This window comes from Ranitomeya imitator, chromosome 4, assembly GCF_032444005.1.
Source record: "Ranitomeya imitator isolate aRanImi1 chromosome 4, aRanImi1.pri, whole genome shotgun sequence".
Lineage (NCBI taxonomy): Eukaryota > Metazoa > Chordata > Amphibia > Anura > Dendrobatidae > Ranitomeya > Ranitomeya imitator.
The window spans coordinates 554,054,891-554,073,436 of NC_091285.1; positions in this window are offsets into that span (position 1 = coordinate 554,054,891).

Here is an 18,546-nt window from a genome sequence, read left to right on the forward strand (position 1 = left end):
GGACCCTCATCACAGCCCTCTCTGCCATCACTTATGGCCATAGTGGGCACAGACAAGACCCTCATCATAGCCCTCCCTGCCATTACTGACAGCCATAGTGGGCACAGACAGGACCCTCATCACAGCCCTCTCTGCCATCACTTATGGCCATACTGGGCACAGACAAGACCCTCATCACAGCCCTCCCTGCCGTCACTGACAACCATAGTGGGCACAGACAGGACCCTCATCTCAGCGCTCCCTGCCATCTCTGACAGCCATAGTGGGCACAGACAGGACCCTCATCACAGCCCTCCCTGCCATCACTGACAGCCATAGTGGGCACAGACAGGACCCTCATCACAGCCCTCTCTGCCATCACTGACAGCCATAGTGGGCACAGACAGGACACTCATCACAGTCCTCTCTGCCATCACTGACAGCCATAGTGGGCACAGACAGGACCCTCATCACAGCCCTCCCTGCCATCACTGACAGCCATAGTGGGCACAGACAGGACCCTCATCACAGCCCTCCCTGCCATCACTGACAGCCATTGTGGGCACAGACAGGACACTCATCACAGTCCTCTCTGCCATCACTGACAGCCATAGTGGGCACAGACAGGACCCTCATCACAGCCCTCCCTACCATCACAGACAGCCATAGTGGTCACAGACAGGACCCTCATCACAGCCCTCCCTGCCATCACTGACAGCCATAGCCGGCACAGACAGGACCCTCATCACAGCCCTCCCTGCCATCACTGACAGCCATAGTGGGCACAGACAGGACCCTCATCACAGCCCTCTCTGCCATCACTTATGGCCAGAGTGGGCACAGACAGGACCCTCATCATAGTCCTCTCTGCCATCACTAATAGCCATAGTGGGCACAGACAGGACCCTCATCACAGCCCTTCCTGCCATCACTGACAGCCATAGTGGGCACAGACAGGACCCTCATCACAGCCCTCTCTGCCATCACTTATGGCCATAGTGGGCACAGACAGGATCCTCATCACAGCCCTCCCTACCATCACAGACAGCCATAGTGGTCACAGACAGGACCCTCATCACAGCCCTCCCTGCCATCACTGACAGCCATAGCGGGCACAGACAGGACCCTCATCACAGCCCTCCCTGCCATCACTGACAGCCATAGTGGGCACAGACAGGACCCTCATCACAGCCCTCTCTGCCATCACTTATGGCCAGAGTGGGCACAGACAGGACCCTCATCATAGTCCTCTCTGCCATCACTAATAGCCATAGTGGGCACAGACAGCACCCTCATCACAGCCCTTCCTGCCATCACTGACAGCCATAGTGGGCACAGACAGGACCCTCATCACAGCCCTCTCTGCCATCACTTATGGCCATAGTGGGCACAGACAGGATCCTCATCACAGCCCTCCCTGCCATCACTGACAGCCATAGTGGGCACAGACAGGACCCTCATCACAGTCCTCCATGCCATCACTGCCAGCCATAGTGGGCACAGACAGGACCCTCATCACAGCCCTCCCTGCCATCACTGACAGCCATAGTGGACACAGACAGGACCCTCATCACAGCCCTCCCTGCCATCACTGACAGCCATAGTGGGCACAGACAGGACCCTCATCACAGCCCTCCCTGCCATCACTGACAGCCATAGTGGGCACAGACAAGACCCTCATCACAGCCCTCCCTGCCATCACTGACAGCCATAGTGGGCACAGACAGGACCCTCATCACTGCCCTCCCTGCCATCACTGACAGCCATAGTGGGCACAGACAGGACACTCATCACAGTCCTCTCTGCCATCACTGACAGCCATAGTGGACACAGACAGGACACTCATCACAGCCCTCCCTGCACCTGCCATCACTGATAGTCATAGTGGGCACAGACAGGACCCTCATCACAGCCCTCCCTGCCATCACTGACAGCCATAGTGGGCACAGACAGGACCCTCATCACAGCCCTCCTTGCACCTGCCATCACTGATAGTCATAGTGGGCACAGACAGGACCCTCATCACAGCCCTCCCTGCCATCACTGTTAGCCATAGTGGGCACAGACAGGACCCTCATCACAGCCCTCCCTGCCATCACTGACAGCCATAGTGGGCACAGACAGGACCCTCATCACAGCCCTCCCTGCCATCACTGACAGCCATAGTGGGCACAGACAGGACCCTCATCACAGCCCTCCCTGCCATCACTGACAGCCATAGTGGGCACAGACAGGACCCTCATCACAGCCCTCCCTGCCATCACTGACAGCCATAGTGGGCACAGACAGTACCCTCATCACAGCCCTCCCTGCCATCACTGATAGCCATAGTGGGCACAGACAGGACCCTCATCACAGCCCTCCCTGCCATCACTGACAGCCATAGTGGGCACAGACAGGACCATCATCACAGCCCTCCCTGCCATCACTGACAGCCATAGTGGGCACAGACAGGACACTCATCACAGCCCTCCCTGCCATCACTGACAGCCATAGTGGGCACAGACAGGACCCTCATCACAGCCCTCCCTGCCATCACTGACAGCCATAGTGGGCACAGACAGGACCCTCATCACAGTCCTCTCTGCCATCACTGACAGCCATAGTGGGCACAGACAGGACCCTCATCACAGCCCTCCCTGCCATCACTGACAGCCATAGTGGGCACAGACAGGACCCTCATCACGGCCCTCCCTGCCATCACTGACAGCCATAGTGGGCACAGACAGGACCCTCATCACAGTCCTCTCTACCATCACTGACAGCCATAGTGGGCACAGACAGGACCCTCATCACAGCCCTCCCTGCCATCACTAACAGCCATAGTGGGCACAGACAGGACCCTCATCACAGCCCTCCCTGCCATCACTAACAGCCATAGTGGGCACAGACAGGACCCTCATCACAGCCCTCCCTGCCATCACTTATGGCCATAGTGGGCACATACAGGACCCTCATCACAGCCCTCCCTGCCATCACTGACAGCCATAGTGGGCACAGTCAGGACCCTCATCACAGCCCTCCCTGCCATCACTGACAGCCATAGTGGGCACAGACAGGACCCTCATCACAGCCCTCTCTGCCATCACTTATGGCCATAGTGGGCCCAGACAGGACCCTCATCACAGCCCTCCCTGCCATCACTGATAGCCATAGTGGGCACAGACAGGACCCTCATCACAGCCCTCCCTGCCATCACTGATAGCCATAGTGGGCACAGACAGGACCCTCATCACAGCCCTCCCTGCTATCACTGACCGCCATAGTGGGCACAGGCAGGACCCTCATCACAGCCCTCCCTGCCATCACTGACAGCCATAGTGGGCACAGACAGGACCCTCATCACAGCCCTCCCTGCCATCACTGATAGCCATAGTGGGCACAGACAGGACCCTCATCACAGCCCTCCCTGCTATCACTGACCGCCATAGTGGGCACAGACAGGACCCTCATCACAGCCCTCCCTGCCATCACTGACAGCCATAGTGGGCACAGACAGGACCCTCATCACAGCCCTCCCTGCCATCACTGATAGCCATAGTGGGCACAGACAGGACCCTCATCACAGCCCTCCCTGCTATCACTGACCGCCATAGTGGGCACAGACAGGACCCTCATCACAGCCCTCCCTGCCATCACTGACAGCCATAGTAGGTACAGACAGGACCCTCATCATAGCCCTCCCTGCCATCACTGACAGCCATAGTGGGCACAGACAGGACCCTCATCACAGCCCTCCCTGCCATCACTGACAGCCATAGTGGGCACAGACAGGACCCTCATCACAGCCCTCCCTGCCATCACTTATGGCCATAGTGGGCACATACAGGACCCTCATCACAGCCCTCCCTGCCATCACTGACAGCCATAGTGGGCACAGTCAGGACCCTCATCACAGCCCTCCCTGCCATCACTGACAGCCATAGTGGGCACAGACAGGACCCTCATCACAGCCCTCTCTGCCATCACTTATGGCCATAGTGGGCACAGACAAGACCCTCATCACAGCCCTCCCTGCCATCAATGATAGCCATAGTGGGCACAGACAGGACCCTCATCACAGCCCTCCCTGCCATCACTGACAGCCATAGTGGGCACAGACAGGACCCTCATCACAGCCCTCTCTGCCATCACTTATGGCCATAGTGGGCACAGACAAGACCCTCATCACAGCCCTCCCTGCCGTCACTGACAGCCATAGTGGGCACAGACAGGACCCTCATCTCAGCCCTCCCTGCCATCACTGACAGCCATAGTGGGCACAGACAGGACCCTCATCACAGCCCTCCCTGCCATCACTGACAGCCATAGTGGGCACAGACAGGACCCTCATCACAGCCCTCTCTGCCATCACTTATGGCCATAGTGGGCACAGACAGGACCCTCATCACAGCCCTCCCTGCCATCACTGACAGCCATAATGGGCACAGACAGGACCCTCATCACAGCCCTCTCTGACATCACTTATGGCCATAGTGGGCACAGACAAGACCCTCATCATAGCCCTCCCTGCCATTACTGACAGCCATAGTGGGCACAGACAGGACCCTCATCACAGCCCTCTCTGCCATCACTTATGGCCATAGTGGGCACAGACAAGACCCTCATCACAGCCCTCCCTGCCGTCACTGACAACCATAGTGGGCACAGACAGGACCCTCATCTCAGCGCTCCCTGCCATCACTGACAGCCATAGTGGGCACAGACAGGACCCTCATCACAGCCCTCCCTGCCATCACTGACAGCCATAGTGGGCACAGACAGGACCCTCATCACAGCCCTCTCTGCCATCACTGACAGCCATAGTGGGCACAGACAGGACACTCATCACAGTCCTCTCTGCCATCACTGACAGCCATAGTGGGCACAGACAGGACCCTCATCACAGCCCTCCCTGCCATCACTGACAGCCATAGTGGGCACAGACAGGACCCTCATCACAGCCCTCCCTGCCATCACTGACCGCCATAGTGGGCACAGACAGGACCCTCATCACAGCCCTCCCTGCCATCACTGACCGCCATAGTGGGCACAGACAGGACCCTCATCACAGCCCTCCCTACCATCACTGACAGCCATAGTGGGCACAGACAGGACCCTCATCACAGCCCTCCCTACCATCACTGACAGCCATAGTAGGCACAGACAGGACCCTCATCACAGCCCTCCCTGCCATCACTGACAGCCATAGTGGGCACAGACAGGACCCTCATCACAGCCCTCCCTGCCATCACTGACCGCCATAGTGGGCACAGACAGGACCCTCATCACAGCCCTCCCTGCCATCACTGACAGCCATAGTGGGTACAGACAGGACCCTCATCACAGCCCTCCCTGCCATCACTGACCGCCATAGTGGGCACAGACAGGACCCTCATCACAGCCCTCCCTACCATCACTGACAGCCATAGTGGGCACAGACAGGACCCTCATCACAGCCCTCCCTACCATCACTGATAGCCATAGTGGGCACAGACAGGACCCTCATCACAGCCCTCCCTGCCATCACTGATAGCCATAGTGGGCACAGACAGGACCCTCATCACAGCCCTCCCTGCCATCACTGACAGCCATAGTGGGCACAGACAGGACCCTCATCACAGCCCTCCCTACCATCACTAACAGCCATAGTGGGCACAGACAGGACCCTCATCACAGCCCTCCCTGCCATCACTAACAGCCATAGTGGGCACAGACAGGACCCTCATCACAGCCCTCCCTGCCATCACTGACCGCCATAGTGGGCACAGACAGGACCCTCATCACAGCCCTCCCTACCATCACTGACAGCCATAGTGGGCACAGACAGGACCCTCATCACAGCCCTCCCTACCATCACTGATAGCCATAGTGGGCACAGACAGGACCCTCATCACAGCCCTCCCTGCCATCACTGATAGCCATAGTGGGCACAGACAGGACCCTCATCACAGCCCTCCCTGCCATCACTGACAGCCATAGTGGGCACAGACAGGACCCTCATCACAGCCCTCCCTACCATCACTAACAGCCATAGTGGGCACAGACAGGACCCTCATCACAGCCCTCCCTGCCATCACTGATAGCCATAGTGGGCACAGACAGGACCCTCATCACAGCCCTCCCTGCTATCACTGACCGCCATAGTGGGCACAGGCAGGACCCTCATCACAGCCCTCCCTGCCATCACTGACAGCCATAGTGGGCACAGACAGGACCCTCATCACAGCCCTCCCTACCATCACTGATAGCCATAGTGGGCACAGACAGGACCCTCATCACAGCCCTCCCTGCCATCACTGACAGCCATAGTGGGCACAGACAGGACCCTCATCACAGCCCTCCCTGCCATCACTGATAGCCATAGTGGGCACAGACAGGACCCTCATCACAGCCCTCCCTGCCATCACTGATAGCCATAGTGGGCACAGACAGGACCCTCATCACAGCCCTCCCTGCTATCACTGACCGCCATAGTGGGCACAGGCAGGACCCTCATCACAGCCCTCCCTGCCATCACTGACAGCCATAGTGGGCACAGACAGGACCCTCATCACAGCCCTCCCTACCATCACTGATAGCCATAGTGGGCACAGACAGGACCCTCATCACAGCCCTCCCTGCCATCACTGATAGCCATAGTGGGCACAGACAGGACCCTCATCACAGCCCTCCCTGCCATCACTGACAGCCATAGTGGGCACAGACAGGACCCTCATCACAGCCCTCCCTACCATCACTAACAGCCATAGTGGGCACAGACAGGACCCTCATCACAGCCCTCCCTGCCATCACTAACAGCCATAGTGGGCACAGACAGGACCCTCATCACAGCCCTCCCTGCCATCACTTATGGCCATAGTGGGCACATACAGGACCCTCATCACAGCCCTCCCTGCCATCACTGACAGCCATAGTGGGCACAGACAGGACCCTCATCACAGCCCTCTCTGCCATCACTTATGGTCATAGTGGGCCCAGACAGGACCCTCATCACAGCCCTCCCTGCCATCACTGATAGCCATAGTGGGCACAGACAGGACCCTCATCACAGCCCTCCCTGCCATCACTGATAGCCATAGTGGGCACAGACAGGACCCTCATCACAGCCCTCCCTGCTATCACTGACCGCCATAGTGGGCACAGGCAGGACCCTCATCACAGCCCTCCCTGCCATCACTGACCGCCATAGTGGGCACAGACAGGACCCTCATCACAGCCCTCCCTGCCATCACTGATAGCCATAGTGGGCACAGACAGGACCCTCATCACAGCCCTCCCTGCTATCACTGACCGCCATAGTGGGCACAGACAGGACCCTCATCACAGCCCTCCCTGCCATCACTGACAGCCATAGTGGGCACAGACAGGACCCTCATCACAGCCCTCCCTGCCATCACTAACAGCCATAGTGGGCACAGACAGGACCCTCATCACAGCCCTCCCTGCCATCACTTATGGCCATAGTGGGCACATACAGGACCCTCATCACAGCCCTCCCTGCCATCACTGACAGCCATAGTGGGCACAGTCAGGACCCTCATCACAGCCCTCCCTGCCATCACTGACAGCCATAGTGGGCACAGACAGGACCCTCATCACAGCCCTCTCTGCCATCACTTATGGCCATAGTGGGCCCAGACAGGACCCTCATCACAGCCCTCCCTGCCATCACTGATAGCCATAGTGGGCACAGACAGGACCCTCATCACAGCCCTCCCTGCCATCACTGATAGCCATAGTGGGCACAGACAGGACCCTCATCACAGCCCTCCCTGCTATCACTGACCGCCATAGTGGGCACAGGCAGGACCCTCATCACAGCCCTCCCTGCCATCACTGACAGCCATAGTGGGCACAGACAGGACCCTCATCACAGCCCTCCCTGCCATCACTGACCGCCATAGTGGGCACAGACAGGACCCTCATCACAGCCCTCCCTGCCATCACTGACAGCCATAGTGGGTACAGACAGGACCCTCATCACAGCCCTCCCTGCCATCACTGACCGCCATAGTGGGCACAGACAGGACCCTCATCACAGCCCTCCCTACCATCACTGACAGCCATAGTGGGCACAGACAGGACCCTCATCACAGCCCTCCCTGCCATCACTTATGGCCATAGTGGGCACATACAGGACCCTCATCACAGCCCTCCCTGCCATCACTGACCGCCATAGTGGGCACAGACAGGACCCTCATCACAGCCCTCCCTGCCATCACTGACCGCCATAGTGGGCACAGACAGGACCCTCATCACAGCCCTCCCTGCCATCACTGACAGCCATAGTGGGTATAGACAGGACCCTCATCACAGCCCTCCCTGCCATCACTGACCGCCATAATGGGCACAGACAGGACCCTCATCACAGCCCTCCCTACCATCACTGACAGCCATAGTGGGCACAGACAGGACCCTCATCACAGCCCTCCCTACCATCACTGACAGCCATAGTGGGCACAGACAGGACCCTCATCACAGCCCTCCCTGCCATCACTTATGGCCATAGTGGGCACATACAGGACCCTCATCACAGCCCTCCCTGCCATCACTGACCGCCATAGTGGGCACAGACAGGACCCTCATCACAGCCCTCCCTGCCATCACTGACCGCCATAGTGGGCACAGACAGGACCCTCATCACAGCCCTCCCTGCCATCACTGACAGCCATAGTGGGTACAGACAGGACCCTCATCACAGCCCTCCCTGCCATCACTGACCGCCATAGTAGGCACAGACAGGACCCTCATCACAGCCCTCCCTGCCATCACTGACAGCCATAGTGGGCACAGACAGGACCCTCATCACAGCCCTCCCTGCCATCACTGACCGCCATAGTGGGCACAGACAGGACCCTCATCACAGCCCTCCCTGCCATCACTGACAGCCATAGTGGGTACAGACAGGACCCTCATCACAGCCCTCCCTGCCATCACTGACCGCCATAGTGGGCACAGACAGGACCCTCATCACAGCCCTCCCTACCATCACTGACAGCCATAGTGGGCACAGACAGGACCCTCATCACAGCCCTCCCTACCATCACTGATAGCCATAGTGGGCACAGACAGGACCCTCATCACAGCCCTCCCTGCCATCACTGATAGCCATAGTGGGCACAGACAGGACCCTCATCACAGCCCTCCCTGCCATCACTGACAGCCATAGTGGGCACAGACAGGACCCTCATCACAGCCCTCCCTACCATCACTAACAGCCATAGTGGGCACAGACAGGACCCTCATCACAGCCCTCCCTGCCATCACTAACAGCCATAGTGGGCACAGACAGGACCCTCATCACAGCCCTCCCTGCCATCACTGACCGCCATAGTGGGCACAGACAGGACCCTCATCACAGCCCTCCCTACCATCACTGACAGCCATAGTGGGCACAGACAGGACCCTCATCACAGCCCTCCCTACCATCACTGATAGCCATAGTGGGCACAGACAGGACCCTCATCACAGCCCTCCCTGCCATCACTGATAGCCATAGTGGGCACAGACAGGACCCTCATCACAGCCCTCCCTGCCATCACTGACAGCCATAGTGGGCACAGACAGGACCCTCATCACAGCCCTCCCTACCATCACTAACAGCCATAGTGGGCACAGACAGGACCCTCATCACAGCCCTCCCTGCCATCACTGATAGCCATAGTGGGCACAGACAGGACCCTCATCACAGCCCTCCCTGCTATCACTGACCGCCATAGTGGGCACAGGCAGGACCCTCATCACAGCCCTCCCTGCCATCACTGACAGCCATAGTGGGCACAGACAGGACCCTCATCACAGCCCTCCCTACCATCACTGATAGCCATAGTGGGCACAGACAGGACCCTCATCACAGCCCTCCCTGCCATCACTGATAGCCATAGTGGGCACAGACAGGACCCTCATCACAGCCCTCCCTGCCATCACTGATAGCCATAGTGGGCACAGACAGGACCCTCATCACAGCCCTCCCTGCCATCACTGATAGCCATAGTGGGCACAGACAGGACCCTCATCACAGCCCTCCCTGCTATCACTGACCGCCATAGTGGGCACAGGCAGGACCCTCATCACAGCCCTCCCTGCCATCACTGACAGCCATAGTGGGCACAGACAGGACCCTCATCACAGCCCTCCCTACCATCACTGATAGCCATAGTGGGCACAGACAGGACCCTCATCACAGCCCTCCCTGCCATCACTGATAGCCATAGTGGGCACAGACAGGACCCTCATCACAGCCCTCCCTGCCATCACTGACAGCCATAGTGGGCACAGACAGGACCCTCATCACAGCCCTCCCTACCATCACTAACAGCCATAGTGGGCACAGACAGGACCCTCATCACAGCCCTCCCTGCCATCACTAACAGCCATAGTGGGCACAGACAGGACCCTCATCACAGCCCTCCCTGCCATCACTTATGGCCATAGTGGGCACATACAGGACCCTCATCACAGCCCTCCCTGCCATCACTGACAGCCATAGTGGGCACAGACAGGACCCTCATCACAGCCCTCTCTGCCATCACTTATGGCCATAGTGGGCCCAGACAGGACCCTCATCACAGCCCTCCCTGCCATCACTGATAGCCATAGTGGGCACAGACAGGACCCTCATCACAGCCCTCCCTGCCATCACTGATAGCCATAGTGGGCACAGACAGGACCCTCATCACAGCCCTCCCTGCTATCACTGACCGCCATAGTGGGCACAGGCAGGACCCTCATCACAGCCCTCCCTGCCATCACTGACCGCCATAGTGGGCACAGACAGGACCCTCATCACAGCCCTCCCTGCCATCACTGATAGCCATAGTGGGCACAGACAGGACCCTCATCACAGCCCTCCCTGCTATCACTGACCGCCATAGTGGGCACAGACAGGACCCTCATCACAGCCCTCCCTGCCATCACTGACAGCCATAGTGGGCACAGACAGGACCCTCATCACAGCCCTCCCTGCCATCACTAACAGCCATAGTGGGCACAGACAGGACCCTCATCACAGCCCTCCCTGCCATCACTTATGGCCATAGTGGGCACATACAGGACCCTCATCACAGCCCTCCCTGCCATCACTGACAGCCATAGTGGGCACAGTCAGGACCCTCATCACAGCCCTCCCTGCCATCACTGACAGCCATAGTGGGCACAGACAGGACCCTCATCACAGCCCTCTCTGCCATCACTTATGGCCATAGTGGGCCCAGACAGGACCCTCATCACAGCCCTCCCTGCCATCACTGATAGCCATAGTGGGCACAGACAGGACCCTCATCACAGCCCTCCCTGCCATCACTGATAGCCATAGTGGGCACAGACAGGACCCTCATCACAGCCCTCCCTGCTATCACTGACCGCCATAGTGGGCACAGGCAGGACCCTCATCACAGCCCTCCCTGCCATCACTGACAGCCATAGTGGGCACAGACAGGACCCTCATCACAGCCCTCCCTGCCATCACTGATAGCCATAGTGGGCACAGACAGGACCCTCATCACAGCCCTCCCTGCTATCACTGACCGCCATAGTGGGCACAGACAGGACCCTCATCACAGCCCTCCCTGCCATCACTGACAGCCATAGTGGGCACAGACAGGACCCTCATCACAGCCCTCCCTGCCATCACTGATAGCCATAGTGGGCACAGACAGGACCCTCATCACAGCCCTCCCTGCTATCACTGACCGCCATAGTGGGCACAGACAGGACCCTCATCACAGCCCTCCCTGCCATCACTGACAGCCATAGTGGGTACAGACAGGACCCTCATCACAGCCCTCCCTGCCATCACTGACAGCCATAGTGGGCACAGACAGGACCCTCATCACAGCCCTCCCTGCCATCACTGACAGCCATAGTGGGCACAGACAGGACCCTCATCACAGCCCTCCCTGCCATCACTTATGGCCATAGTGGGCACATACAGGACCCTCATCACAGCCCTCCCTGCCATCACTGACAGCCATAGTGGGCACAGTCAGGACCCTCATCACAGCCCTCCCTGCCATCACTGACAGCCATAGTGGGCACAGACAGGACCCTCATCACAGCCCTCTCTGCCATCACTTATGGCCATAGTGGGCCCAGACAGGACCCTCATCACAGCCCTCCCTGCCATCACTGACAGCCATAGTGGGCACAGACAGGACCCTCATCACAGCCCTCTCTGCCATCACTTATGGCCATAGTGGGCACAGACAAGACCCTCATCACAGCCCTCCCTGCCATCAATGATAGCCATAGTGGGCACAGACAGGACCCTCATCACAGCCCTCCCTGCCATCACTGACAGCCATAGTGGGCACAGACAGGACCCTCATCACAGCCCTCTCTGCCATCACTTATGGCCATAGTGGGCACAGACAAGACCCTCATCACAGCCCTCCCTGCCGTCACTGACAGCCATAGTGGGCACAGACAGGACCCTCATCTCAGCCCTCCCTGCCATCACTGACAGCCATAGTGGGCACAGACAGGACCCTCATCACAGCCCTCCCTGCCATCACTGACAGCCATAGTGGGCACAGACAGGACCCTCATCACAGCCCTCTCTGCCATCACTTATGGCCATAGTGGGCACAGACAGGACCCTCATCACAGCCCTCCCTGCCATCACTGACAGCCATAATGGGCACAGACAGGACCCTCATCACAGCCCTCTCTGACATCACTTATGGCCATAGTGGGCACAGACAAGACCCTCATCATAGCCCTCCCTGCCATTACTGACAGCCATAGTGGGCACAGACAGGACCCTCATCACAGCCCTCTCTGCCATCACTTATGGCCATAGTGGGCACAGACAAGACCCTCATCACAGCCCTCCCTGCCGTCACTGACAACCATAGTGGGCACAGACAGGACCCTCATCTCAGCGCTCCCTGCCATCACTGACAGCCATAGTGGGCACAGACAGGACCCTCATCACAGCCCTCCCTGCCATCACTGACAGCCATAGTGGGCACAGACAGGACCCTCATCACAGCCCTCTCTGCCATCACTGACAGCCATAGTGGGCACAGACAGGACACTCATCACAGTCCTCTCTGCCATCACTGACAGCCATAGTGGGCACAGACAGGACCCTCATCACAGCCCTCCCTGCCATCACTGACAGCCATAGTGGGCACAGACAGGACCCTCATCACAGCCCTCCCTGCCATCACTGACAGCCATTGTGGGCACAGACAGGACACTCATCACAGTCCTCTCTGCCATCACTGACAGCCATAGTGGGCACAGACAGGACCCTCATCACAGCCCTCCCTACCATCACAGACAGCCATAGTGGTCACAGACAGGACCCTCATCACAGCCCTCCCTGCCATCACTGACAGCCATAGCGGGCACAGACAGGACCCTCATCACAGCCCTCCCTGCCATCACTGATAGCCATAGTGGGCACAGACAGGACCCTCATCACAGCCCTCCCTGCTATCACTGACCGCCATAGTGGGCACAGACAGGACCCTCATCACAGCCCTCCCTGCCATCACTGACAGCCATAGTGGGTACAGACAGGACCCTCATCACAGCCCTCCCTGCCATCACTGACAGCCATAGTGGGCACAGACAGGACCCTCATCACAGCCCTCCCTGCCATCACTTATGGCCATAGTGGGCACATACAGGACCCTCATCACAGCCCTCCCTGCCATCACTGACAGCCATAGTGGGCACAGTCAGGACCCTCATCACAGCCCTCCCTGCCATCACTGACAGCCATAGTGGGCACAGACAGGACCCTCATCACAGCCCTCTCTGCCATCACTTATGGCCATAGTGGGCACAGACAAGACCCTCATCACAGCCCTCCCTGCCATCAATGATAGCCATAGTGGGCACAGACAGGACCCTCATCACAGCCCTCCCTGCCATCACTGACAGCCATAGTGGGCACAGACAGGACCCTCATCACAGCCCTCTCTGCCATCACTTATGGCCATAGTGGGCACAGACAAGACCCTCATCACAGCCCTCCCTGCCGTCACTGACAGCCATAGTGGGCACAGACAGGACCCTCATCTCAGCCCTCCCTGCCATCACTGACAGCCATCGTGGGCACAGACAGGACCCTCATCACAGCCCTCCCTGCCATCACTGACAGCCATAGTGGGCACAGACAGGACCCTCATCACAGCCCTCTCTGCCATCACTTATGGCCATAGTGGGCACAGACAGGACCCTCATCACAGCCCTCCCTGCCATCACTGACAGCCATAATGGGCACAGACAGGACCCTCATCACAGCCCTCTCTGACATCACTTATGGCCATAGTGGGCACAGACAAGACCCTCATCATAGCCCTCCCTGCCATTACTGACAGCCATAGTGGGCACAGACAGGACCCTCATCACAGCCCTCTCTGCCATCACTTATGGCCATACTGGGCACAGACAAGACCCTCATCACAGCCCTCCCTGCCGTCACTGACAACCATAGTGGGCACAGACAGGACCCTCATCTCAGCGCTCCCTGCCATCTCTGACAGCCATAGTGGGCACAGACAGGACCCTCATCACAGCCCTCCCTGCCATCACTGACAGCCATAGTGGGCACAGACAGGACCCTCATCACAGCCCTCTCTGCCATCACTGACAGCCATAGTGGGCACAGACAGGACACTCATCACAGTCCTCTCTGCCATCACTGACAGCCATAGTGGGCACAGACAGGACCCTCATCACAGCCCTCCCTGCCATCACTGACAGCCATAGTGGGCACAGACAGGACCCTCATCACAGCCCTCCCTGCCATCACTGACAGCCATTGTGGGCACAGACAGGACACTCATCACAGTCCTCTCTGCCATCACTGACAGCCATAGTGGGCACAGACAGGACCCTCATCACAGCCCTCCCTACCATCACAGACAGCCATAGTGGTCACAGACAGGACCCTCATCACAGCCCTCCCTGCCATCACTGACAGCCATAGCGGGCACAGACAGGACCCTCATCACAGCCCTCCCTGCCATCACTGACAGCCATAGTGGGCACAGACAGGACCCTCATCACAGCCCTCTCTGCCATCACTTATGGCCAGAGTGGGCACAGACAGGACCCTCATCATAGTCCTCTCTGCCATCACTAATAGCCATAGTGGGCACAGACAGTACCCTCATCACAGCCCTTCCTGCCATCACTGACAGCCATAGTGGGCACAGACAGGACCCTCATCACAGCCCTCTCTGCCATCACTGACAGCCATAGTGGGCACAGACAGGACCCTCATCACAGTCCTCCATGCCATCACTGCCAGCCATAGTGGGCACAGACAGGACCCTCATCACAGCCCTCCCTGCCATCACTGACAGCCATAGTGGGCACAGACAGGACCCTCATCACAGCCCTCCCTGCCATCACTGACAGCCATAGTGGGCACAGACAGGACCCTCATCACAGTCCTCCATGCCATCACTGCCAGCCATAGTGGGCGCAGACAGGACCCTCATCACAGCCCTCCCTGCCATCACTGACAGCCATAGTGGACACAGACAGGACCCTCATCACAGCCCTCCCTGCCATCACTGACAGCCATAGTGGGCACAGACAGGACCCTCATCACAGCCCTCCCTGCCATCACTGACAGCCATAGTGGGCACAGACAAGACCCTCATCACAGCCCTCCCTGCCATCACTGACAGCCATAGTGGGCACAGACAGGACCCTCATCACTGCCCTCCCTGCCATCACTGACAGCCATAGTGGTCACAGACAGGACCCTCATCACAGCCCTCCCTGCCATCACTGACAGCCATAGCGGGCACAGACAGGACCCTCATCACAGCCCTCCCTGCCATCACTGACAGCCATAGTGGGCACAGACAGGACCCTCATCACAGCCCTCTCTGCCATCACTTATGGCCAGAGTGGGCACAGACAGGACCCTCATCATAGTCCTCTCTGCCATCACTAATAGCCATAGTGGGCACAGACAGTACCCTCATCACAGCCCTTCCTGCCATCACTGACAGCCATAGTGGGCACAGACAGGACCCTCATCACAGCCCTCTCTGCCATCACTGACAGCCATAGTGGGCACAGACAGGACCCTCATCACAGTCCTCCATGCCATCACTGCCAGCCATAGTGGGCACAGACAGGACCCTCATCACAGCCCTCCCTGCCATCACTGACAGCCATAGTGGGCACAGACAGGACCCTCATCACAGCCCTCCCTGCCATCACTGACAGCCATAGTGGGCACAGACAGGACCCTCATCACAGTCCTCCATGCCATCACTGCCAGCCATAGTGGGCGCAGACAGGACCCTCATCACAGCCCTCCCTGCCATCACTGACAGCCATAGTGGACACAGACAGGACCCTCATCACAGCCCTCCCTGCCATCACTGACAGCCATAGTGGGCACAGACAGGACCCTCATCACAGCCCTCCCTGCCATCACTGACAGCCATAGTGGGCACAGACAAGACCCTCATCACAGCCCTCCCTGCCATCACTGACAGCCATAGTGGGCACAGACAGGACCCTCATCACTGCCCTCCCTGCCATCACTGACAGCCATAGTGGTCACAGACAGGACCCTCATCACAGCCCTCCCTGCCATCACTGACAGCCATAGTGGACACAGACAGGACCCTCATCACAGCCCTCCCTGCCATCACTGACAGCCATAGTGGGCACAGACAGGACCCTCATCACAGCCCTCCCTGCCATCACTGACAGCCATAGTGGGCACAGACAAGACCCTCATCACAGCCCTCCCTGCCATCACTGACAGCCATAGTGGGCACAGACAGGACCCTCATCACTGCCCTCCCTGCCATCACTGACAGCCATAGTGGTCACAGACAGGACCCTCATCACAGCCCTCCCTGCCATCACTGACAGCCATAGTGGGCACAGACAGTACCCTCATCACAGCCCTTCCTGCCATCACTGACAGCCATAGTGGGCACAGACAGGACCCTCATCACAGCCCTCTCTGCCATCACTTATGGCCATAGTGGGCACAGACAGGATCCTCATCACAGCCCTCCCTGCCATCACTGACAGCCATAGTGGGCACAGACAGGACCCTCATCACAGTCCTCCATGCCATCACTGCCAGCCATAGTGGGCACAGACAGGACCCTCATCACAGCCCTCCCTGCCATCACTGACAGCCATAGTGGACACAGACAGGACCCTCATCACAGCCCTCCCTGCCATCACTGACAGCCATAGTGGGCACAGACAGGACCCTCATCACAGCCCTCCCTGCCATCACTGACAGCCATAGTGGGCACAGACAAGACCCTCATCACAGCCCTCCCTGCCATCACTGACAGCCATAGTGGGCACAGACAGGACCCTCATCACTGCCCTCCCTGCCATCACTGACAGCCATAGTGGGCACAGACAGGACACTCATCACAGTCCTCTCTGCCATCACTGACAGCCATAGTGGACACAGACAGGACCCTCATCACAGCCCTCCTTGCACCTGCCATCACTGATAGTCATAGTGGGCACAGACAGGACCCTCATCACAGCCCTCCCTGCCATCACTGACAGCCATAGTGGGCACAGACAGGACCCTCATCACAGCCCTCCTTGCACCTGCCATCACTGATAGTCATAGTGGGCACAGACAGGACCCTCATCACAGCCCTCCCTGCCATCACTGTTAGCCATAGTGGGCACAGACAGGACCCTCATCACAGCCCTCCCTGCCATCACTGACAGCCATAGTGGGCACAGACAGGACCCTCATCACAGCCCTCCCTGCCATCACTGACAGCCATAGTGGGCACAGACAGGACCCTCATCACAGCCCTCCCTGCCATCACTGACAGCCATAGTGGGCACAGACAGGACCCTCATCACAGCCCTCTTTGCCATCACTTATGGCCATAGTGGGCCCAGACAGGACCCTCATCACAGCCCTCCCTGCCATCACTGACAGCCATAGTGGGCACAGACAGGACCCTCATCACAGCCCTCTCTGCCATCACTTATGGCCATAGTGGGCACAGACAAGACCCTCATCACAGCCCTCCCTGCCATCAATGATAGCCATAGTGGGCACAGACAGGACCCTCATCACAGCCCTCCCTGCCATCACTGACAGCCATAGTGGGCACAGACAGGACCCTCATCACAGCCCTCTCTGCCATCACTTATGGCCATAGTGGGCACAGACAAGACCCTCATCACAGCCCTCCCTGCCGTCACTGACAGCCATAGTGGGCACAGACAGGACCCTCATCTCAGCCCTCCCTGCCATCACTGACAGCCATAGTGGGCACAGACAGGACCCTCATCACAGCCCTCCCTGCCATCACTGACAGCCATAGTGGGCACAGACAGGACCCTCATCACAGCCCTCTCTGCCATCACTTATGGCCATAGTGGGCACAGACAGGACCCTCATCACAGCCCTCCCTGCCATCACTGACAGCCATAATGGGCACAGACAGGACCCTCATCACAGCCCTCTCTGACATCACTTATGGCCATAGTGGGCACAGACAAGACCCTCATCATAGCCCTCCCTGCCATTACTGACAGCCATAGTGGGCACAGACAGGACCCTCATCACAGCCCTCTCTGCCATCACTTATGGCCATA